We start from the raw sequence: 26396 nt of genomic DNA, 5'->3' as shown, positions 1-26396 counted from the left end.
AAAACAGTTTACTATTCACATTGAAGTTGAAGAAATGTTCATATGTGAGTTTTTATTAGCAAAGTGTCTTACCTGACACTTGATGCCTGCCAGGCTGCAGGCGCAGGTCTCTGGCTCACAGAAGCCCTGGCAGTCACACCCACAGTCCTCCCTGGACACTCTCAGCTGCTGGAGCTGCCTCTTCTCCTCCTTATCCACCTTCACCCCCGAGGCCTTCAGCAGGGCATGTCTCCTCTTGGAGGGGTAAGGGTGGAGGAAGGAGCCGTCGTCTAGGTTACAGCTGCTGACGTCCATCTCGTCCTCTGGGATGTCTTCGACGGTGAGGCGGTCAGCCTCCTCCGATTCCACCGCGCCTCCCTTAGTCAGCTGGGAGGGAGGATCAGGAAGTTATAACCAACGAAACAAAGTGTTCAACACATTTACATTTTAGTCATTTAGCAGACGGTCTTATCCAGAGAGACTTACAGTAGTGAATACATACATTTAATTTCATGCATTTTTATTTTTATTTTTTAACTGGCCCCCCATGGGAATCGAACCCACAACCCTGGCATTGCAAACACCATGATCTACCAACTGAGCCACAGGGAAGACACAACAACTGATTTGAAAGAATCAGACTTAAAACCTTTTCACAATCATCAGACCTCATAAACATTATCTAACCCAGACATGGAGAACTGTATGTCTCATCTCCCTGTACTCAGTCAAGGCCTCAATACACACACACACACACACACACACACACACAGCCTCAATACACACACAAACACACACTCAATACACACACACACACAAAGCCTCAACACACACACACACACACACACACCTCCCAGGACTGACCTTCTGTTTCAGAGCGTCTAGTTTCTCCTCTCGGAGGCGGATGAGGAGTTTCTCCCGACGGAGGATGCGTTGCTCCCCAGCGTACTCATCCAGGGTGTACCTGCGGAGGGCGCTGTGGCGCTGCGTCATGCCCAGGGAACAGCCCCCTCTACTGGGCACACTGCTGAAGCCCTGGCACCGCGGGAACAGGAACACTGTCAGCATGTCAAAGGTCACGTTGCCCCGCCCACCATGCTCACACTTAGCCTTCTTCAGGATGGACTTGGCTGGAGAGAGAGCAAGAGGAGAGAGAGAGAGCGAGCGAGCGAGAGAGCGAGCGAGCGAGCGATAGAGAGATATAGAGATAGAGATAGAGAGAAATAGATAGAGATGGAGAGGGAGAGGGAGAGAGAGACTGGTGTTATCACACTGGTCATTCCTCTAGAGCTTTGAAGAACAAGAGACATTTACAGGGTTAACAAACCTCCAGACGAGCTTCAACGCCATACAACTCTTCTTCTTCGGCCTCCAACTGCTCTTAAATACAAGTAAAACTAAATGCATGCTCTTCAACCAATCGCTGCCCGCAGCTGCCCGCCCGTCCAGCATCACTACTCTGGACGGTTCTGACTTAGAATACGTGGACAACTACAAATACCTAGGTGTCTGGTTAGACTGTAAACTCTCCTTCCAGACTCACATCAAACATCTCCAATCCAAAATTAAATCTAGAATCGGCTTCCTATTTCGCAACAAAGACTCCTTCACTCATGCTGCCAAACATACCCTCGTAAAGCTGACTATTCTACCGATCCTCGACTTCGGCGATGTAATTTACAAAATAGCCTCCAACACTCTACTCAGCAAACTGGATGTAGTCTATCACAGTGCCATCCATTTTGTCACTAAAGCCCCATATACTACCCACCACTGCGACCTGTATGCTCTAGTCGGCTGGCCCTCGCTACACATTCATCGCCAGACCCACTGGCTCCAGGTCATCTATAAGTCTTTGCTAGGTAAAGCCCCGCCTTATATCAGCTCGCTGGTCACCATAGCAACACCCACCCATAGCACGCGCTCCAGCAGGTATATCACACTGGTCATCCCCAAAACCAATTCCTCCTTCGGCCGCCTCTCCTTCCAGTTCTCTGCTGCCAATGACTGGAACGAAATACAAAAATCTCTGAAGCTGTAGACTCATATCTCCCTCACTAGCTTTAAGCACCAGCTGTCAGAGCAGCTCACAGATCACTGCACCTGTACATTGCCCATCTGTAAATAGCCCACCCAACTACCTCATCCCCAGATTGTTACTTATTTTTTGGCTCTTTTGCACCCCAGTATCTCTACTTGCACATTCATCTTCTGCACATCTATCACTCGTGTTTAATTGCTATTTAACTCGTGTTTAATTGTAATTACTTTGCCACTATGGCCTATTTATTGCCTTACCTCCCTAATCTTACTTCATTTGCACACACTGTATATAGATTTTGTTCCTACTGAATTATTGACTGTACGCTTGTTTCCTCCATGTGTAACTCTGTGTTGTTGTTTGTGTCGCACTGCTTTGCTTTATCTTGGCCAGGTCACAGTTGTAAATGAGAACTTGTTCTCAACTAGCCTACCTGGTTAAATAAAGGTGAAATAAAATAAATGAAAAGTCACAAAGCAACTGCACTCCCCTCTACTGCCGCTAGATGGCACCATGCATCAGATAACATGGCAGAGAGGCTGGTGAAACATCAGGACAGCTGAACGGAGTGACTCGGATCACACCACAGAGGAAATGCTTGGAAAAGGAAGTAGGTTGGGATTAGGAGGAGGGAGGGAGGGAGGGAGGGTTAGCAGACAGTCCAACCATATGTTTCTATACAGACAGTAGACAGTCCAACCATATGTTTCTAAACAGACAGTAGACAGTCCAACCATATGTTTCTATACAGACAGTAGACAGTCCAACCATATGTTTCTAAACAGACAGACAGTCCAACCATATGTTTCTAAACAGACAGACAGTAGACAGTCCAAACATATCTTTCTAAAAAGACAGACAGTAGACAGTCCTACCATATGTTTCTAAACAGACAGACAGTAGACAGTCCAACCATTTGTTTCTATACAGACAGTAGACAGTCCAACCATATGTTTCTAAACAGACAGTAGACAGTCCAACCATATGTTTCTAAACAGACAGTAGACAGTCCAACCATATGTTTCTATACAGACAGCAGACAGTCCAACCATATGTTTCTATACAGACAGTAGACAGTCCAACCATATGTTTCTAAACAGACAGACAGCAGACAGTCCAACCGTATGTTTCTATACAGACAGACAGTAGACAGTCCAACCATATGTTTCTAAACAGATATACAGCAGACAGTCCAACCATATGTTTCTAAACAGACAGACAGCAGACAGTCCAACCATATGTTTCTAAACAGACAGACAGCAGACAGTCCAACCATATGTTTCTAAACAGACAGACAGTAGACAGTCCAACCATATGTTTCTATACAGACAGACAGCAGACAGTCCAACCATATGTTTCTATACAGACAGACGACAGTCCAACCATATGTTTCTATACAGACAGTAGACAGTCCAACCATATGTTTCTATACAGACAGACAGTCCAACCATATGTTTCTATACAGACAGACAGCAGACAGTCCAACCATATGTTTCTATACAGACAGACAGTCCAACCATATGTTTCTATACAGACAGACAGTCCAACCATATGTTTCTATACAGACAGACAGCAGACAGTCCAACCATATGTTTCTATACAGACAGACAGCAGACAGTGCAACGATATGTTTCTATACAGACAGACAGTAGACAGTCCAACCATATGTTTCTAAACAGACAGACAGTCCAACCATATGTTTCTATACAGACAGACAGTAGACAGTCCAACCATATGTTTCTATACAGACAGACAGCAGACAGTCCAACCATATGTTTCTATACAGACAGACAGTAGACAGTCCAACCATATGTTTCTATACAGACAGTAGACAGTCCAACCATATGTTTCTATACAGACAGACAGCAGACAGTCCAACCATATGTTTCTATACAGACAGACAGTAGACAGTCCAACCATATGTTTCTAGACAGACAGTAGACAGTCCAACCATGTTTCTATACAGACAGTAGACAGTCCAACCATATGCTTCTATACAGACAGACAGCAGACAGTCCAACCATATGTTTCTAGACAGACAGTAGACAGTCCAACCATATGTTTCTAAACAGACAGACAGTAGACAGTCCAACCATATGTTTCTAAACAGACAGACAGTAGACAGTCCAACCATATGTTTCTAAACAGACAGACAGTAGACAGTCCAACCATATGTTTCTAAACAGACAGACAGCAGACAGTCCAACCATATGTTTCTATACAGACAGACAGTAGACAGTCCAACCATATGTTTCTAAACAGACAGACAGTAGACAGTCCAACCATATGTTTCTAAACAGACAGACAGTAGACAGTCCAACCATATGTTTCTAAACAGACAGACAGTAGACAGTCCAACCATATGTTTCTAAACAGACAGACAGTAGACAGTCCAACCATATGTTTCTAAACAGACAGACAGCAGACAGTCCAACCATATGTTTCTAAACAGACAGACAGCAGACAGTCCAACCATATGTTTCTAGACAGACAGTAGACAGTCCAACCATATGTTTCTAGACAGACAGTAGACAGTCCAACCATATGTTTCTATACAGACAGTAGACAGTCCAACCATATGTTTCTATACAGACAGTAGACAGTCCAACCATATGTTTCTATACAGACAGACAGTAGACAGTCCAACCATATGTTTCTAGACAGACAGTAGACAGTCCAACCATATGTTTCTAGACAGACAGTAGACAGTCCAACCATATGTTTCTAGACAGACAGTAGACAGTCCAACCATATGTTTCTAGACAGACAGTAGACAGTCCAACCATATGTTTCTAGACAGACAGTAGACAGTCCAACCATATGTTTCTAGACAGACAGTAGACAGTCCAACCATATGTTTCTATATAGACAGACAGCAGACAGTCCAACCATATGTTTCTATACAGACAGACAGTAGACAGTCCAACCATATGTTTCTAAACAGACAGTAGACAGTCCAACCATATGTTTCTATACAGACAGTAGACAGTCCAACCATATGTTTCTATACAGACAGCAGACAGTCCAACCATATGTTTCTAGACAGACAGCAGACAGTCCAACCATGTGTTTCTAAACAGACAGTAGACAGTCCAACCATATGTTTCTATACAGACAGTAGACAGTCCAACCATGTGTTTCTATACAGACAGACAGCAGACAGTCAACCATATGTTTCAATACAGACAGACAGTAGACAGTCCAACCATATGTTTCTATACAGACAGACAGCAGACAGTCCAACCATATGTTTCTATACAGACAGACAGCAGACAGTCCAACCATATGTTACTATACAGACAGACAGCAGACAGTCCAACCATATGTTTCTATACAGACAGTAGACAGTCCAACCATATGTTTCTAAACAGACAGTAGACAGTCCAACCATATGTTTCTAAACAGACAGTAGACAGTCCAACCATATGTTTCTATACAGACAGCAGACAGTCCAACCATATGTTTCTATACAGACAGTAGACAGTCCAACCATATGTTTCTATACAGACAGACAGCAGACAGTCCAACCGTATGTTTCTATACAGACAGACAGTAGACAGTCCAACCATATGTTTCTAAACAGACAGACAGTAAACAGTCCAACCATATGTTTCTATACAGACAGACAGACAGTCCAACCATATGTTTCTAAACAGATATACAGCAGACAGTCCAAACATATGTTTCTAAACAGACAGACAGCAGACAGTCCAACCATATGTTTCTAAACAGACAGACAGCAGACAGTCCAACCATATGTTTCTAAACAGACAGACAGTAGACAGTCCAACCATATGTTTCTATACAGACAGACAGCAGACAGTCCAACCATATGTTTCTATACAGACAGACAGTAGACAGTCCAACCATATGTTTCTATACAGACAGTAGACAGTCCAACCATATGTTTCTATACAGACAGACAGTCCAACCATATGTTTCTATACAGACAGACAGTAGACAGTCCAACCATATGTTTCTATACAGACAGACAGTAGACAGTCCAACCATATGTTTCTAAACAGACAGACAGTAGACAGTCCAACCATATGTTTCTAAACAGACAGACAGCAGACAGTCCAACCATATGTTTCTAGACAGACAGTAGACAGTCCAACCATATGTTTCTATACAGACAGACAGCAGACAGTCCAACCATATGTTTCTATACAGACAGACAGCAGACAGTCCAACCATATGCTTCTATACAGACAGACAGCAGACAGTCCAACCATATGTTTCTATACAGACAGACAGTAGACAGTCCAACCATATGTTTCTATACAGACAGACAGTAGACAGTCCAACCATATGTTTCTAGACAGACAGTAGACAGTCCAACCATATGTTTCTAGACAGACAGTAGACAGTCCAACCATATCTTTCTAGACAGACAGTAGACAGTCCAACCATATGTTTCTATACAGACAGACAGTAGACAGTCCAACCATATGTTTCTAGACAGACAGACAGCAGACAGTCCAACCATATGTTTCTAGACAGACAGTAGACAGTCCAACCACAGTGTCATCCTACAAATATATATGGTTGGATGACAAGATGTCCTTAAAAGTTTACATGGATAATCTGATGAGGCTTAAATTGAAATGTGTTTTTTATTTTCGTAATAAGGCTTGCTTCCCGCTTATGGCTAGAAAGAAGCTTGTTCAGGCCACTTTTCTCTCTGTAATTGATTTTGGTGACTTGTTGTATATGCATGCAGCCTCCTCTGTAAAACAGAGACTGGACTCTGTTTATCATGCATCCTTGCGCTTTATTACAAATGCCAAGTCACTCACCCACCACTGCACCTTGTACCAAAATGGTAGGTTGGACCTCACTTTATAAGCGCAGAAAGATACAAATGTATGTGTTCATCTACGAAGCCCTTTTTGGTAAACTCCCTCTTTACCTCTGTAGTCTGATCTCCTTCACCACCAGCAGTTACCATACCCGGTCTACTAGGTGGTTGCTATGTTACCATACCCGGTCTGCTAGGTGGCTGCTACTTAAAGTCCCCAGCACATTCACAGTATTAGGGAAGACTGCCTTCTCGTCTTGTGCACCAGAGGAATGGAATAGTCTATAATCCATGCTTCATCTAGATATGTTAGTGCCACTGACTGAATTTAAAATATTGATGGGAGACTGTTACTGAGTGTAAATGCTTTTTTTTAGGCTGGATTAGTTTGTTGCTGCCTTCTCCCTTGAAAAAGAGACTGTCTAAATGGGCTTTTCCTGGTTAAATAAAAACTGTCTTCATTAGATGAACACAGAAAGTATCCTCTACTCATCGCATGCTCCAACATGCCTTAGTCCCTTCATCGCACCCCCTCTCTCTTGCTCTCCCCCATCCCTCCCTCCCTACTCTTCCAGGCAGGCAGGCAGCACCTGTGCTCGATGAGTGCCCAGGGCCCAGACAAGGCTCTGTGTGTTCTCCCTGCCTAGCCATCTTCCTCTCTCTCTGGCACCCTGCCATGCCATCCTGGGAACACTAACAACTGTTTGCCCTTCTCTCCACAGACCCCAAACCCCAAAAAAGACCACAGTCCCCTAAATGCCAGACCGAAAGACAGACAGACAGACCCCACACATTTAGTTTTACCTTCCTATCAGTCTGAGTGAGAGGTGTATCTCTGCTTCCCCTAGGGCTGTAAGCAGGTAGGATAAGAGCCAAGCTATCTACCCTAATACATAATTCATGTTTTGAGAGAATCTATGAATCCAGGGCCTGGAAGAAAAAAAATGTATTTATCCATTACCAGCCTTTCAAAGCGCTTCATGTCTACAGACGCTACGGGTCAGCAGTCATTTAGGCAGGTTACCTTTGTGTTCCTGTTCACAGGCACTATGTTGGTCTGCTTAAAACATGTTGGTATTACAGACTCGGACAGGGAGAGGTTGAAAATGTTACTGAAGACACTTGCCAGTTGGTCAGCGCATGCTCGCAGTACACGTCCTGGTAATCCGTCTGGCCCTGTGGCCTTGTGAATGTTGACCTGTCGAAAGGTCTTACGTCGGCTGAGGAGAGCGTGATCGCACAGTCTTCCGGTACAGCTGGTGCTCTCATGCATGTTTCAGTGTTATTTGCCTCGAAGCGAGCATAGAAAGGTTCAGCTCATCCGGTAGGCTCGTGTCACAGTGCAGCTCTTGGCTGTACTTCCCTTTGTAGTCTGTAATGGTTTGCAGGCCCTGCCACATCCGACGAGAGTCAGAGCCGGTGTAGTACGACTCGATCTTAGTCCTGTATTGATGCTTTGCCTGTTTGATGGTTCATCAGAGGGCATAGCGGGATTTCTTATAAGGTTCTGGGTTAGAGTCCCGCTCCTTGAAAGCGGCAGCTCTAGCCTTTAGCTCAGTGCGGATGCTGCCTGTAATCCATGGCTTCTGGTTGGGGTATGTACATACAGTCACAGTCATTGTTGAAGCCAATGACAGATGTGGTGTACTCCTCAATGCCATTGGAGGAATCCCGGAACATATTCCAGTCTGTGCTAGCAAAACAGTCCTGTAGCTTAGCATCTGCTTCATCTGACCACTTTTTTTATTGATCTAGTCACTGGTGCTTCCTGCTTTAATTTCCGATTGTAATCAGGAATCAGGAGGATGTAATTATGGTCAGATATGCCAAATGGAGGGCGAGGGAGAGCTTTGTATGCGTCACTGTGTGTGGAGTATAGGTGGTCCAGAGTTATTTTCCCTCTGGTTGCACATTTAACATGCTGATAGGAATTTGGTAAAACTGATTTAAGTTTCCCTGCATTAAAGTCCCCGGCCACTAGGAGCGTCGCCTCTAGGTGAGCGTTTTCTTTCTTGCTTATGGTGGAATACAGCTCATTCAATGCTATCTTAGTGCCAGCCTCTGACTGAGCTGGTATGAAAACAGCTACAAAGAATATCGATAAACTCTCTCGGTAGGTAGTGTGGTTTGCAGCTTATCATAAGAAACTCTACCTCAGGTGAGCAATAGCTTGAGACTTCCTTAGATATCGTGCACCAGCTGTTGTTTACAAAAATACATAGCCCGCCGCCCCTTGTCTTACCAGATGCCGCTGTTCTATCCTGCCGGTACATCGTATAACCAGCCAGCTGTATGATGATATTGTCATGTTAGTTTTGAATGTCCCGTTGGTAGTTTAATCTTCCCAGTAACTCATCCATTTTATTGTCCAAAGATGCATGTTTTCGAGCAGAATTGAGGGGAGTGGGGTTTTATTAGATTGCCTCCTACTCCTCGGAAGGCAGCCTGCCTTCTGGCCTCCCTTTCCCTGCCTCCTCTTCATGCAGATCACAGGGGTCGGGGCCTGTTCCCGAGGGAGCCGTATATCCTACGCCTCGGGCTCGTCAGAGTCATAAAAGAAGAAAAATAATTCTGCTAGTCCGTGGTGAGTAATCGCAGTCTTGATGTCTAGAAGTTATTTTCGGTCATAAGAGACCGTACAAAAAAATTAAATAATAATAATAATAATAATAATAATAATAATAAATATATATATATATATTTATTTATTTATTTTCCAGGTGACTACCTCATGAAGCTGGTTGAGAGAATGCCAAGAGTGTGCAAAGGTGTCATCAAGGCAAAGGGTGGCTATTTGAAATATATTTTGATTTGTTTAACACTTTCTTGGTTACTACATAATTCCATGTGTCATTTCATAGTTTTGATGTCTACACTATTATTCTACAATGTAGAAAATAGTAAAAAATAAAGAAAACCCCTTGAATGAGTAGGTGTTCTGAAACTGTTGACCGGTTGTGTATGTTAAACATTTTTGGGAGATGTATTCATCAGATCATTCAATGTTCCCTTTCTTTTGTTGTTCAGTGAAATCATCCCATGTGAAATCATCCCATGTGAAATCATCCCATATCCCATGTGAAATCATCCCATATCCCATGTGAAATCATCCCATGTGAAATCATCCCATGTGAAGAGTCTACTGATTTAATTACAGTTCAATTCGTAACTAAATATATATATTTTTATTTCCATTGGAAGGATTTAAATAATTTGCAATTATGTTTATGTCTCCATATTTAATGGTAAATATATCAAATGCAAAAAACATCTACATTTAAATGGTATTCATATTAATTTGCATACAAAATGTGCAACCCTATAGATATGTACATGAAGGGTAAAGTGACTAGGCATTAGGATAGATAATAATAAGGTATTTGAGGTAGATATGTACATGAAGGCAGGGTAAAGTGACTAGGCATCAGGATAGATAATAATAAGGTATTTGAGGTAGATATGTACATGAAGGCAGGGTAAAGTGACGAGGCATCAGGATAGATAATATAAGGTATTTGAGGTAGATATGTACATGAAGGCAGGGTAAAGTGACTAGGCATCAGGATAGATAATAATAAGGTATTTGAGGTAGATATGTACATGAAGGCAGGGTAAAGTGACTAGGCATCAGGATAGATAATAATAAGGTATTTGAGGTAGATATGTACATGAAGGCAGGGTAAAGTGACTAGGCATCAGGATAAATAATAATAAGGTATTTGAGGTAGATATGAACATGAAGGCAGGGTAAAGTGACTAGGCATCAGGATAGATAATAATAAGGTTTATTTTGTATGGGAGTGTGTGTATGTGTGTATATAGTGTATGGGAGTGTGTGTGTGTATATATATAGTGTGTGTGTGTGTGTGTGTGTGTGTGTGTGTGTGTGTAGTCTTGTGAGTCAGAGTCAGTGCAAGATAATAGGCGGTGTCAGAGGAAAGGCCAAAACATTTCAGAGACTCCAGCCACCTCACTCAGACTGTTCTCTGCTACCGCACGGCAAGCAGTACCGGAGCGCCAAGTCTGGGTCCAAAAGGCTCCTTAACAGCTTCTACCCCCAAGCCATAAGACTGCTAAACAATTAATCAAATGACCACCAGACTATTTACATTGACCCCCCCTTTGTTATTACACTGCTGCTACTCTCTGTTTATTATCTAGGCATACTCACTTCACCCCCACCTTCATTAATAATGGCGCCGGAAGAAATGGCAGCAGTGTTACAGCGCCCCACCAATTGTGCCATTGTGTTTTTTTCCTGCGTTATTTGCAACTTATTTTGTACATAATGTTTCTGCAACCGTCTCTTATGGCAGAAAAGAGCTTCTGGATATCAGGACAGCGATCAGCTCGGATTAGACAAAGATATTTTTTAGACAAAGATTTTTTCTTCAACAAACAAGACGCACAAGACATTCTCCGGCAGGGCCGACATCCCCGTTATTTGCAAGAGGAAGCGACGCAGGTACAGAGGACAAAGAGCCGGATGCTTGGTCAGGTCCCGGAGAAGACTAGTGGGAAAGCTACCGTTACCGTCAATACTACTCGCCAACGTGCAATCATTGGACAATAAACTAGATGAGGTACGATCACGAATATTGTAACAACGGGACATCAATAACTGTAATATCCTATGTTTCACGGAATCGTGGCTGAATGACGACATGGATATTCAGCTAGCGGGATATACGCTGCACCGGCAGGATAGAACAGCACACTCCGGTAAGATGAGGGGGGGCGGTCTGTGCATATTTGTACACAAAAGCTGGTACACGAAATCTAAGGAAGTCTCTAGATTTTGCTCGCCTGAAGTAGAGTATATTGTGATAAATTGCAGGCCACACTACTTGCCTAGAGAGTTTTCAGCTATACTTTTCATGGCTATTTATTTACCACCACAGACAGATGCTGGCACTAAGACCACACTCAGCCAGCTGTATAAGGAAATAAACAAACAGGAAACCACTCACCCAGAGGCGGTGCTCCTAGTGGCCGGAGACTTTAATGCAGGGAAACTTAAATCAGTTCTACCAAATCTCTATCAACATGTTACTCCACCTTTACTCCACACACAGAGATGCGTACAAAGCTCTCCCTCGCCCTCCATTTGGTAAATCCGACCACAACGCTATCCTCCTGATTCCTGCTTACAAGCAAAAATTGAAGCAGGAAGCACCAGTGACTCGGTCTATAAAAAAGTGGTCAGATGAAGCAGATGCTAAACTACAGGACTGTTTTGCAGCACAGACTGGAATATGTTCTGGGATTCTTCCGATGGCATTGAAGAGTACACCACATCAGTCACTGGCTTCATCAATAAGTGCATCGAGGACGTTGTCTCCACAGTGACTGTACGTACATACCCCAACCAGAAGCCCTGGATTACAGGCAACATTCGAACTAAGCTAAAGGGTAGAGCTGCCGCTTTCAAGGTGCGGGACTTTAACCCAGAAGCTTACAAGATATCCTGCTATGCCCTGCGACGAACCATCAAACAGGCAAAGCGTCAAAACAGGACGAAGATTGAATCATACGACACCGGCTCCGACGCTTGTCTTATGTGGCAGGGCTTGCAAACTATTACAGACTACAAAGGGAAGCACAGACGCGAGCTGCCCAGTGACACGAGCCTACCAGACGAGCTAAATCACTTCTATGCTCGCTTCGAGGCAAGCAACACTGAGGCATGCATGAGAGCATCAGCTGTTCCGGACATCTGTGTGATCACGCTCTCCGTAGCCGACGTTAGTAAGACCTTTAAACAGGTCAACATACACAAAGCTGCGGGGCCAGACAGATTACCAGGACATGTGCTCCTGACCAACTGGCAGGTGTCTTCACTGATATTTTCAACATATTCCTGATTAAGTCTGAAATACCAACATGTTGTTTAAAGCAGACCACCATAGTCCCTGTGCCCAAGAACACAAATGCAACCTGCCTAAATGACTACAGACCCGTAACACTCATGTCCGTAGCATGAAGTGCTTTGAAAGGTTGGTAATGGCTCACATCAACACCATTATCCCAGAAACTCTAGACCCACTCCAACTTGAATACTGCCCAAACAGATCCACAGATGATGCAATCACTATTGCACTCCACACTGCCCTTTCCCACCTGGACAAAAGGAACACTTATGTGAGAATGCTATTCAATGACTACAACTCAGCGTTCAACACCATAATACCCTCAAAGCTCATCACTAAGCTAAGGATCCTGGGACTAAACACCTCCCTCTGCAACTGGATTCTGGACTTCCTGACGGGCCGCCCCCAGGTGGTGAGGGTAGGTAGCAACATCTGCCACGCTGATCCTCAACACTGGAGCTCCCCAGGGGTGCGTGCTCAGTCCCCTCCTGTACTCCCTGTTCACCCACGACTGCATGGCCAGGCACGACTCCAACACCATCATTAAGTTTGCAGACGACACAACAGTGGCCTGATCAAAGACGAGACAGCCTATAGGGAGGAGGTCAGAGACCTGGCCAGGTGGTGCCAGAATAACAACCTATCCCTAAGCGTAACCAAGACTAAGGAGATTATTGTGGACTACAGGAAAAGGAGGACCGAGCATGCCCCCATTCTCATCGACGGGGCTGTAGTGGAGCAGGCTGAGAACTTCAAGTTCCTTGGTGTCCACATCATCAACAAACTCGAATTGTCCAAACACACCAAGACAGTCGTGAAGAGGGCACGACAAAGCCTATTCCCCCTCAGGAAACTAAAAAGATTTTGGCATGGGTCCTGAGATCCTCAAAAGGTTCTACAGCTGCAACATCGAGAGCATCCTGACTGGTTGCATCACTGCCTGGTACGGCAATTGCTCAGCCTCTGACCGCAAGGCACTACAGAGGGTAGTGCGTACGGCCCAGTACATCACTGGGGCTAAGCTGCCTGCCATCCAGGACCTCTACACCAGGCGGTGTCAGAGGAAGGCCCTAAAAATTGTCAAAGACCCCAGCCACCCCAGTCATAGACTGTTCTCTCTACTACACTTTTTACCCGCAAGCCATAAGACTCCTGAACAGGTAATCAAATGGCTACCCGGACTATTTGCATTGTGTGCCCCCCAACCCCTCTTTTTATGCTGCTGCTACTCTCTGTTTATCATATATGCATAGTCACTTTAACTATACATTCATGTACATACTACCTCAATTGGGCCGACCAACCAGTGCTCCCGCACATTGGCTAACCGCATTGTGTCCCACCCACCACCCGCCAACCCCTCTTTACGCTACTGCTACTCTCTGTTCATCATATATGCATAGTCACTTTAACCATATCTACATGTACATACTACCTCAATCAGCCTGACTAACCGGTGTCTGCATGTAGCCTCGCTACTTTTATAGCCTCGCTACTGTATATAGCCTCTCTACTGTATACAGCCTGTCTTTTTACTGTTGTTTTATTTCTTTACCTACCTATTGTTCACCTAATACCTTTTTTGCACTATTGGTTAGAGCCTGTAAGTAAGCATTTCACTGTAAGGTCTACCTACTCCTGTTGTATTCAGCACACGTGACAAATAACATTTGATTTGATGTACAAATTACCTTGAGTAACCTGTACCCCCGCACATAGACTTGGTACCGGTACCCCCTGTATATAGCCTCGTTATTGTTATTTTATTCTGTTACTTTTTACCGTTGTTTATTTGGTAAATATTTTCTTAACTATTGAACTGCACTGTTGGTTAAGGGCTTGTAAGTAAGCATTTCACAGTAAGGTCTAGACATGTATTCGGCGCATGTGACAAATAAAGTTAGCTTTGATTTGAGATGGAGGGGGGGGTTAGGGTTAGGGCAGATAACCCGGGTAACCATTTAATGAACTATTTAGCAGTCTTATGGCAGAAGCTGTTTAGGAGCCTGCTGGTCCGAGAGCCATTAGCCGGACATTCTATGGCTTGGGTGGCTGGAGATTGCCCATTGTTCAGCCTTTCCCGACACCGCCTGGTATAGAGGTCCTGGATGGCAGGGAGATCGGCCTCAGGGATGCACTGGGCCGTCCGCACCACCATCTGCAGTGCTTTGCGGTCAAGGGTGGTGCATTTGGCATACCAAGCAGTAATGCTGCCAGTTAAGACGCTCTTCATGTTACAGCTGTAGAACATTTTGTGGATATGAGGGCCCATGCCAAATCTTCTCAGCCTCCTGAGGTTAGTGGAGATTAGTGAAGGCATAGTGAAGGCATAGTGAAGGTTAGTGAAGGCATAGTGAAGGTTAGCGAAGGCATAGTGAAGGTTAGTGAAGGCATAGTGAAGGCATAGTGAAGGTTAGTGAAGTTTAGTGACGGCATAGTGAAGGTTAGTGATGGTATAGTGAAGGTTAGTGAAGGCATAGTGAAGGTTAGTGAAGGCATAGTGAAGGTTAGTGAAGGCATAGTGAAAGTTAGTGAAGGCATAGTGAAGGTTAGTGAAGGCATAGTGAAGGTTAGTGAAGGCATAGTGAAGGTTAGTGAAGGCATAGTGAAGCCTGAGGAAGTAGATTAGATACTCACTGTTGTAATGTGTGGCTGGAGAGCCAGGGTTGCTGGGTGTTGAGTCAAGGGTGTCTGAGTAGCAGCTCTCCCCCTCCGAGTCCCATCCGGAGTAGGCTGAGGAGGACAGGGAGGAGGACGAGGAGTAGCACTGGTCCTCATCATAGACCTCCTCAAACTTCCTCTTCAGTAGACCGCTCATGGCTCTAGCTAGCATGGAGCTGATCTGAGAAACACAGGCAGAGGAGACAGCGTTATTAACATGGTGCTAGCTAGCATGGACATGATCTGAGGAACACAGGGAGGAGAGAGATGGTTATTAACATGTTTACAATTAGCATAATCAGCATGTCATAACTGCAGTGGGTTGTGATTTCAGCAGATGCAATTATGGTAATGATTATTGGCGTCCTACACAAGAAGGCCTCAGGGTTAATATTTCAAACTCACATTAAACTAACTATTATCATATCATCTGATTATCTTACTGTGAATAAAATCCATAGCCTACTATAATAAAGCCTGAAAACCCCTAGGGGTACTCAAGGGTATACATTCTAAAATCAGAGCATAGGCCTAATAGGCTGGATTTCCTACGACCATAGACAGATGAGTGAAATGTACAATGGAAATTGCTGAGTACAAGCTAGCCCTGTGCTGCCATGTGAGGCCCTGCAGAACACACCTCAGACACAGAGAGAGCGATGGGGGGATGAGAGCGAGAGAGGGGGGGTGAGAGCGAGAGGGGGGGTGAGAGCGAGAGAGGGGGGGTGAGAGCGAGAGAGCGAGCGAGAGAGGGGGGGTGAGAGCGAGAGAGAGGGGGGGGATGAGAGCGAGAGAGGGGGGGATGAGAGCGAGAGAGGGGGGGATGAGAGCGAGAGAGGGGGGGATGAGAGCGAGAGAGGGGGGGGATGAGAGCGAGAGAGGGGGGGGATGAGAGCGAGAGAGGGGGGGATGAGAGCGAGAGAGGGGGGGGTGAGAGCGAGAGAGGGGGGGGTGAGAGCGAGAGAGGGGGGGATGAGAGCGAGAGAGGGGGGATGAGAGCAAGAGAGGGGGAGATGAGAGCGAGAGAGGGGGGGATGAGAGCGAGAGAGGGGTAGAAAACTCAGGATACTAGCCAATGAGGACTGAGTCAGCCAATGTCAACCTGTACAAGTCTGGAACAGTACTGGTACAAGCCAACCCCAAAGAGTTTCAGCTGGACTTCCACTGAATCAAAGAGGGAGCTCAGCAGGAAAAGCTCTCTCTTGAGAAGGACTCTCCCGCCCCAAACAAGTCAGACCTCTTCCTTAAAACACCACCACAGATGAGCAACCCCAAGCGGAAAGACAACCTCCCAGCACAGAGCACTACTCCCTCACTGAAATGAAGGATCAATTCACCCAGCTGGAGGTAAGGCAGAGCTGGAACAGCAGGTGAGAACACCAAAGGAGAAGAAGGTGAGAAAGATGTGTGACAGAACAACACATTAAAGAGCTGGCAACCCCCACAGAGAAGCCAGCAGAACAGTCCACCTCAGATCCTGACCAAAGTCTCAACACCACAGCAGAACAGATAAAACCCCAAGCCCAGACCTTCCTAGCACCCCCCCAATCAGCCCACCTGATAGCCCTCCTGACAACCCCACCACACCTACAAGCTACAGATTGTACTCCTTATGGACTCCAATGGGAAATGAATACAATAACATTTTTCTTGAACACACAGGCTCTAAACTCTGGTGTCCTTTTGTTTGAGGACCAACTAGGGACACCCAGCCACATAATAATACACACAGGCAAGAACAACCTGAGAACACAGCAGGAAAGGGTATTATTGAAAAAGCTTCTTCTACTTTCCCCAACACACAAGTGGTTATCTCCACCCTGCTACCACAAAAATACTTCCACCCTGCTACCATGCAAGTATTTCCCGTGACTGTCTCTCAAAACCAAATTTTTACCGGGCCCACCACTCCACCCTGGACTTAAACAGCCTTTGCGACCAGGTCCACCTATACAAGACAACAGTGCCCACCTTCACCAGGACCCTAAAGGACATCGCTCTCAACCGCAGCTCCAACATCTCACACAGGAGCAACAGCTCAACGGACATCCCGCCCAGACCAGCGAGACCCTCACCCAGAATGGCGGGACCTCCCCCCAATAATTACCATGGAATATGCTTCAATAGCAAACATTTCCTCAGTGAAAACAATGTCCTGAGCAAATGTCAAATTGGCTTCTTAACAAAATACCGTATGACAGACCACGTATACACCCTGCACACCCTTACTGACAAACAGTAAGAGGGGGACGTACAACATTATAAAATCCATGTACACAAACAGGAGGTTAAAATGAGCAAAATAAACAATGATTTCTTTCTTCAGGGCCGCGGGGTGAGATAGAGTTGCCCCTTCAATATTTATATCAATGAATTGGCGAGGGCACTAGAACAGTCTGCAGCACCAGGCCTCACCCTACTAGAATCTGAAGTCAAATGTTTACTGTTTGCAGATGATCTGGTGCTTCGGTCCCCAACCATGAAGGGCCTACAGCAGCACCTAGATCTACTGCACGGATTCTGTCAGACCTGGGCCCTGACAGTAATTCCCAGTAAGACCAAACATACAAATTCCATCGAGACACTGTTGCCCTTGAGCACACAAAAAAACTATACTGATCTCGGCCTAAACATCAGCACCACTGGTAACTTCCACAAAGCTGTGAACGATTTGAGACACAAGGCAAGAAGGACCTTCTACGCCATCAAAAGGAATATAACATTTGACATCCCAATTAGGATCTGGCTAAAAAAAATACTTGAGTCCGTTATAGAACCCATTGCCTTTTATCATTGTGAGGTCTGGGGTCCACTCACCAACCAAGAATTCACAAAATGAGATAAACATTAAATTGAGATTCTGCATGCAGAATTATGCAAAAACATCGTCCGTGTACAAGCTAAAACACCAAATAACACACGCAGAGCAGAATATGGAGGATTCCAGAAAAGAGCAATTAAATTATACAACCTCATAAAAATAAGCGATTGTCAAACCTTCCATAACAAAGCCTTCACCTACAGACAGATGAACCTGGAGAAGAGTCCCCTCAGCAAGCTGGTCCTGGGGCTCTGTTCACAAACACACCCCACAGAGTCATCACCTACAGAGAGATGAACCTGGAGAAGAGTCCCCTAAGCAAGCTGGTCCTGGGGCTCTGTTCACAAACACAAACAGACCCCACAGAGTCATCACCTACAGAGAGATGAACCTGGAGAAGAGTCCCCTAAGCAAGCTGGCCCTGGGGCTCTGTTCACAAACACAAACACACCCCACAGAGTCATTACCTACAGACAGATGAACCTGGAGAAGAGTCCCCTCAGCCAGCTGGTCCTGGGGCTCTGTTCACAAACACACCCCACAGAGTCATTACCTACAGAGAGATGAACCTGGAGAAGAGTCCCCTAAGCAAGCTGGTCCTGGGGCTCTGTTCACAAACACAAACAGACCCCACAAAGTCCTCACCTACAGAGAGATGAACCTGGAGAAGAGTCCCCTGAGCAAGCTGGTCCTGGGGCTCTGTTCACAAACACAAACACACCCCACAGAGTCATTACCTACAGAGAGATGAACCTGGAGAAGAGTCCCCTAAGCAAGCTGATCCTGGGGCTCTGATCACAAACACAAACAGACCCTACAGAGAGATGAACCTGGAGAAGAGTCCCCTCAGCCAGCTGGTCCTGGGGCTCTGATCACAAACACAAACAGACCCTACAGAGAGATGAACCTGGAGAAGAGTCCCCTCAGCCAGCTGGTCCTGGGGCTCTGATCACAAACACAAACAGACCCTACAGAGAGATGAACCTGGAGAAGAGTCCCCTCAGCCAGCTGGTCCTGGGGCTCTGATCACAAACACAAACAGACCCAGGATAGCGACACAATTAGACCCAACCAAATCATGAGAAAACAAAAAGATAATTACTTGACACAAAAAAAACAGCAAACTAGAATGCTATTTGGCCCTAAACTAGAGTACACAGTGGCAGAATACCTGACCACTGTAACTGACCCAAAATGAAGGAATGCATTGACTATGTACAGACTCACTGAGCATAGCCCTGCTATTGAGAGGCTGCCATAGCCTGTCTTCTCTTGAGCGCCAGGTCTGCCTATGTGCACACAAAATAAGGTGAAAACCGAGCTGAACTTCCTAACCTCCTGCCAAATGTATGACCATATTAGAGACACATACTGTATTTGCACATTGTTACAACCCTGTACACAGCCAATAATACATATTATTTTAGAGAGAGACAGAAAGACAGCGAGAGAGAATAAAAGGGTCAGGAATTAATCAGACTCCATCAGCTGAGACCAGGAGTCTCCACCACCAACACCCCATCAGCTGAGACCAGGAGTCTCCACCACCAACACCCCATCAGCTGAGACCAGGAGTCTCCACCACCAACACCCCATCAGCTGAGACCAGGAGTCTCCACCACCAACACCCCATCAGCTGAGACCAGGAGTCTCCACCACCAACACCCCATCAGCTGAGACCAGGAGTCTCCACCACCAACACCCCATCAGCTGAGACCAGGAGTCTCCACCACCAACACCCCATCAGCTGAGACCAGGAGTCTCCACCACTAACACCCCATCAGCTGAGACCAGGAGTCTCCACCACTAAACACCCCATCAGCTGAGACCAGGAGTCTCCACCACTAACACCCCATCAGCTGAGACCAGGAGTCTCCACCACCAACACCCCATCAGCTGAGACCAGGAGTCTCCACCACCAACACCCCATCAGCTGAGACCAGAGCTGTGTTCGAATACTCATACCAACTGCACTAACCGTACTATTTGTGATGTAAATTGAGTATGTAGTATGCTTATTGGTCATAGTATGGATATAGTTAGCACTCCAAAAGTTCACGGATGTTGCGCACATTGCATATTCAGAAAATGGGCGTGACGTCACGTTTTCAAATTTGAAGAAAATATGCAACCGAAGTCCGACGAAAGCGGATACAAATTCATCGCTTTAACTAATTATGACAAATGTTAAGAAAATGTTGAGCAATGAAATAATGCATTTTTAAATAGCTCCCTTACATATTACGTTGGCTAAGAATTTCTGAGCTGCGCTGTCCTCATGAACCACATATCATTACAGCAGTATGAACCGGTATGTTAGCTAGCTACGCTGTCCTCATGAACCACACAGCATATCATTACAGCAGTATGGACCAGTATGTTAGCTAGCTACGCTGTCCTCATGAACCACATATCATTACAGCAGTATGGACTGGTATGTTAGCTAGCTACGCTGTCCTTATGAACCACATATCATATCATTACAGCAGTATGGACCGGTATGTTAGCTAGCTACGCTGTCCTAATGAACCACATATCACTACAGCAGTATGGACCGGTATGTTAGCTAGCTACGCTGTCCTTATGAACCACACAGCATATCATTACAGCAGTATGGACCGGTATGTTAGCTAGCTACGCTGTCCTTATGAACCACATATCATATCATTACAGCAGTATGGACCGGTATGTTAGCTAGCTACGTTGTCCTTACTAACCACACAGCATTACAGCAGTATGGACCGGTATGTTAGCTACGCTGTCCTTATGAACCACACAGCATTACAGCAGTATGGACTTGTATGTTAGCTATGCTGTCCTTATGAACCACACAGCATTACAGCAGTATGGACCGGTATGTTAGCTAGCTACGCTGTCCTTATGAACCACACAGCATTACAGCTGTATGGACCGGTATGTTAGCTACGCTGTCCTTATGAACCACATAGCATATCATTACAGCAGTATGGACCGGTATGTTAGCTAGCTACGCTGTCCTTATGAACCACATATCATTATAGCAGTATGGACCGGTATGTTAGCTAGCTACGCTGTCCTTAAGAACCACATATCATATCATTACAGCAGTATGGACCGGTATGCTAGCTAGCTACGCTGTCCTTATGAACCACATATCATTACAGCAGTATGGACCGGTATGTTAGCTAGCTACGCTGTCCTTACGAAGCACATAGCATATCATTACAGCAGTATGGACCGGTATGTTAGCTACGCTGCCCTTATGAACCACACAGCATATCATTACAGCAGTATGGACCGGTGTGTTAGCTAGCTACGCTGTCCTTATGAACCACATAGCATATCATTAAAGCAGTATGGACCGGTATGTTAGCTAGCTACGCTGTCCTTATGAACCACACAGCATATCATTACAGCAGTATGGACCGGTATGTTAGCTAGCTACGCTGTCCTTATGAACCACACAGCATATCATTACAGCAGTATGGACCGGTATGTTAGCTAGCTACGCTGTCCTTATGAACCACACAGCATATCATTACAGCAGTATGGACCGGAATGTTAGCTAGCTACGCTGTCCTTATGAACCACACAGCATATCATTTCAGCAGTATGGACCGGTATGTTAGCTAGCTACGCTGTCCTTATGAACCACACAGCATATCATTACAGCAGTATGGACCGGTATGTTAGCTAGCTACGCTGTCCTTATGAACCACACAGCATATCATTACAGCAGTATGGACCGGTATGTTAGCTAGCTACGTTGTCCTTACTAACCACACAGCATTACAGCAGTATGGACCGGTATGTTAGCTACGCTGTCCTTATGAACCACACAGCATTACAGCAGTATGGACTGGTATGTTAGCTACGCTGTCCTTATGAACCACACAGCATTACAGCAGTATGGACCGGTATGTTAGCTAGCTACGCTGTCCTTATGAACCACACAGCATTACAGCTGTATGGACCGGTATGTTAGCTACGCTGTCCTTATGAACCACATATAATATCATTACAGCAGTATGGACCGGTATGTTAGCTAGCTACGCTGTCCTTATGAACCACATATCATTACAGCAGTATGGACCGGTATGTTAGCTAGCTACGCTGTCCTTATGAACAACATATCATATCATTACAGCAGTATGGACCGGTATGTTAGCTAGCTACGCTGTCCTTATGAACCACATATCATTACAGCAGTATGGACCGGTATGTTAGCTAGCTACGCTGTCCTTATGAACCACACAGCATATCATTACAGCAGTATGGACCGGTATGTTAGCTAGCTACGCTGTCCTTATGAACCACACAGCATTACAGCTGTATGGACCGGTATGTTAGCTACGCTGTCCTTATGAACCACATATAATATCATTACAGCAGTATGGACCGGTATGTTAGCTAGCTACGCTGTCCTTATGAACCACATATCATTACAGCAGTATGGACCGGTATGTTAGCTAGCTACGCTGTCCTTATGAACAACATATCATATCATTACAGCAGTATGGACCGGTATGTTAGCTAGCTACGCTGTCCTTATGAACCACATATCATTACAGCAGTATGGACCGGTATGTTAGCTAGCTACGCTGTCCTTATGAACCACACAGCATATCATTACAGCAGTATGGACCGGTATGTTAGCTAGCTACGCTGTCCTTATGAACCACATAGCATATCATTACAGCAGTATGGACCGGTATGTTAGCTAGCTACGCTGTCCTTATGAACCACATATCATTACAGCAGTATGGACCGGTATGCAAGCTAGCTACGCTGTCCTTACGAAGCACATAGCATATCATTACAGCAGTATGGACCGGTATGTTAGCTACGCTGCCCTTATGAACCACATAGCATATCATTACAGCAGTATGGACCGGTATGTTAGCTAGCTACGCTGTCCTTATGAACCACACAGCATATCATTACAGCAGTATGGACCGGTATGTTTCCTAGCTACGCTGTCCTTATGAACCACACAGCATATCATTACAGCAGTATGGACCGGTATGTTAGCTACGCTGTCCTTATGAACCACACAGCATATCATTACAGCAGTATGGACCTGTATGTTAGCTAGCTACGCTGTCCTTATGAACCACACAGCATATCATTACAGCAGTATGGACCGGTATGTTAGCTAGCTACGCTGTCCTTATGAACCACACAGCATATCATTACAGCAGTATGGACCGGTATGTTAGCTAGCTACGCTGTCCTTATGAACCACATATCATTACAGCAGTATGGACCGGTATGTTAGCTAGCTACGCTGTCCTTATGAACCACATATCATTACAGCAGTATGGACCGGTATGTTAGCTAGCTACGCTGTCCTTATGAACCACATATCATATCATTACAGCAGTATGGACCGGAATGTTAGCTAGCTACATTGTCCTTATGAACCACATATCATATCATTACAGCAGTATGGACCGGTATGTTAGCTAGCTACGCCGTCCTTACTAACCACACAGCATATCATTACAGCAGTATGGACCGGTATGTTAGCTAGCTACGCTGTCCTTATGAACCACACAGCTTATCATTACAGCAGTATGGACCGGTATGTTAGGTAGCTACTCTGTCCTTATGAACCACATATCATTACAGCAGTATGGACCGGTATGTTAGCTAGCTATGCTGTCCTTATGAACCACACAGCATATCATTACAGCAGTATGGACCGGTATGTTAGCTAGCTACGCTGTCCTTATGAACCACACAGCATATCATTAAAGCAGTATGGACCGGTATATTAGCTTGCTACGCTGTCCTTATGAACCACACAGCATATCATTAAAGCAGTATGGACCGGTATGTTAGCTAGCTACGATGTCCTTATGAACCACATAGCATATCATTACAGCAGTATGGACCGGTATGTTAGCTAGCTACGCTGTCCTTACTAACCACATATCATTACAGCAGTATGGACCGGTATGTTAGCTAGCTACGCTGTCCTTATGAACCACATAGCATATCATTAGAGCAGTATGGACCGGTATGTTAGCTAGCTACGCTGTCCTTGTGAACCACATATCATATCATTACAGCAGTATGGACCGGTATGTTAGCTAGCTACGCTGTCCTTATGAACCACATAGCATATCATTACAGCAGTATGGACCGGTATGTTAGCTAGCTACGCTGTCCTTATAACCACATATCATTACAGCAGTATGGACCGGTATGTTAGCTAGCTACGCCGTCCTTACTAACCACACAGCATATCATTACAGCAGTATGGACCGGTATGTTAGCTAGCTACGCTGTCCTTATGAACCACACAGCTTATCATTACAGCAGTATGGACCGGTATGTTAGCTAGCTACGCTGTCCTTATGAACCACATATCATTACAGCAGTATGGACCGGTATGTTAGCTAGCTACGCTGTCCTTATGAACCACACAGCATATCATTACAGCAGTATGGACCAGTATGTTAGCTAGCTACGCTGTCCTTATGAACCACACAGCTTATCATTACAGCAGTATGGACCGGTATGTTAGCTAGCTACGCTGTCCTTATGAACCACACAGCTTATCATTACAGCAGTATGGACTGGTATGTTAGCTAGCTACGCTGTCCTTATGAACCACACAGCATATCATTAAAGCAGTATGGACCGGTATGTTAGCTAGCTACGCTGTCCTTATGAACCACATAGCATATCATTACAGCAGTATGGACCGGAATGTTAGCTAGCTACGCTGTCCTTATGAACCACATAGCATATCATTACAGCAGTATGGACCGGAATGTTAGCTAGCTACGCTGTCCTTATGAACCGCATATCATTACAGCAGTATGGACCGGTATGTTAGCTAGCTACGCTGTCCTTATGAACCACATAGCATATCATTACAGCAGTATGGACCGGTATGTTAGCTATGCTGCCCTTATGAACCACATAGCATATCATTACAGCAGTATGGACCGGTATGTTAGCTAGCTACGCTGTCCTTATGAACCACATATCATTACAGCAGTATGGACCGGTATGTTAGCTAGCTACGCTGTCCTTATGAACCGCATATCATTACAGCAGTATGGACCGGTATGTTAGCTAGCTACGCTGTCCTTATGAACCACACAGCATATCATTACAGCAGTATGTACCGGTATGTTAGCTACGCTGTCCTTATGAACCACATAGCATATCATTACAGCAGAATGGACCGGTATGTTAGCTAGCTACGCTGTCCTTATGAACCACACAGCATATCATTACAGCAGTATGGACCGGTATGTTAGCTAGCTACGCTGTCCTTATGAACCACATAGCATATCATTACAACAGTATGGACCGGTATGCTAGCTAGCTACGCTGTCCTTACTAACCACACAGCATATCATTACAGCAGTATTGACCGGTATGCTAGCTACGCTGTCCTTACGAACCACATAGCATATCATTACAGCAGTATGGACCGGTATGTTAGCTACGCTGTCCTTATGAACCACATAGCATATCATTACAGCAGTATGGACCGGTATGTTAGCTACGCTGTCCTTATGAACCACATTGCATATCATTACAGCAGTATGGACCGGTATGTTAGCTATGCTGCCCTTATGAACCACATAGCATATCATTACAGCAGTATGGACCGGTATGTTAGCTAGCTACGCTGTCCTTATGAACCACATATCATTACAGCAGTATGGACCGGTATGTTAGCTAGCTACGCTGTCCTTATGAACCGCATATCATTACAGCAGTATGTACCGGTATGTTAGCTAGCTACGCTGTCCTTATGAACCACATAGCATATCATTACAGCAGTATGGACCGGTATGTTAGCTAGCTACGCTGTCCTTATGAACCACATAGCATATCATTACAGCAGTATGGACCGGTATGTTAGCTACGCTGTCCTTATGAACCACATAGCATATCATTACAGCAGTATGGACCGGTATGTTTGCTAGCTACGCTGTCCTTATGAACCACATATCATTACAGCAGTATGGACCGGTATGTTAGCTAGCTACGTTGTCCTTACTAACCACACAGCATATCATTACAGCAGTATGTACTGGTATGTTAGCTACGCTGTCCTTATGAACCACATATCATTACAGCAGTATGGACCGGTATGTTAGCTAGCTACGTTGTCCTTATGAACCACACAGCATATCATTACAGCAGTATGGACCGGTATGTTAGCTAGCTACGCTGTCCTTATGAACCACATAGCATATCATTACAGGAGTATGG

The 26396-nt window shown here is 45.1% G+C and overlaps 1 pseudogene; it reads right to left on the bottom strand.

Moving 5' to 3' along the window:
• Positions 1–26396, bottom strand: part of LOC115183169 (cysteine/serine-rich nuclear protein 1-like) — a 49675-nt pseudogene that overhangs the window by 4543 nt on the left and 18736 nt on the right.

Source organism: Salmo trutta, unplaced genomic scaffold (assembly GCF_901001165.1).
Source record: "Salmo trutta unplaced genomic scaffold, fSalTru1.1, whole genome shotgun sequence".
Lineage (NCBI taxonomy): Eukaryota > Metazoa > Chordata > Actinopteri > Salmoniformes > Salmonidae > Salmo > Salmo trutta.
This window is presented reverse-complemented; position numbering and strand designations above follow the sequence as displayed.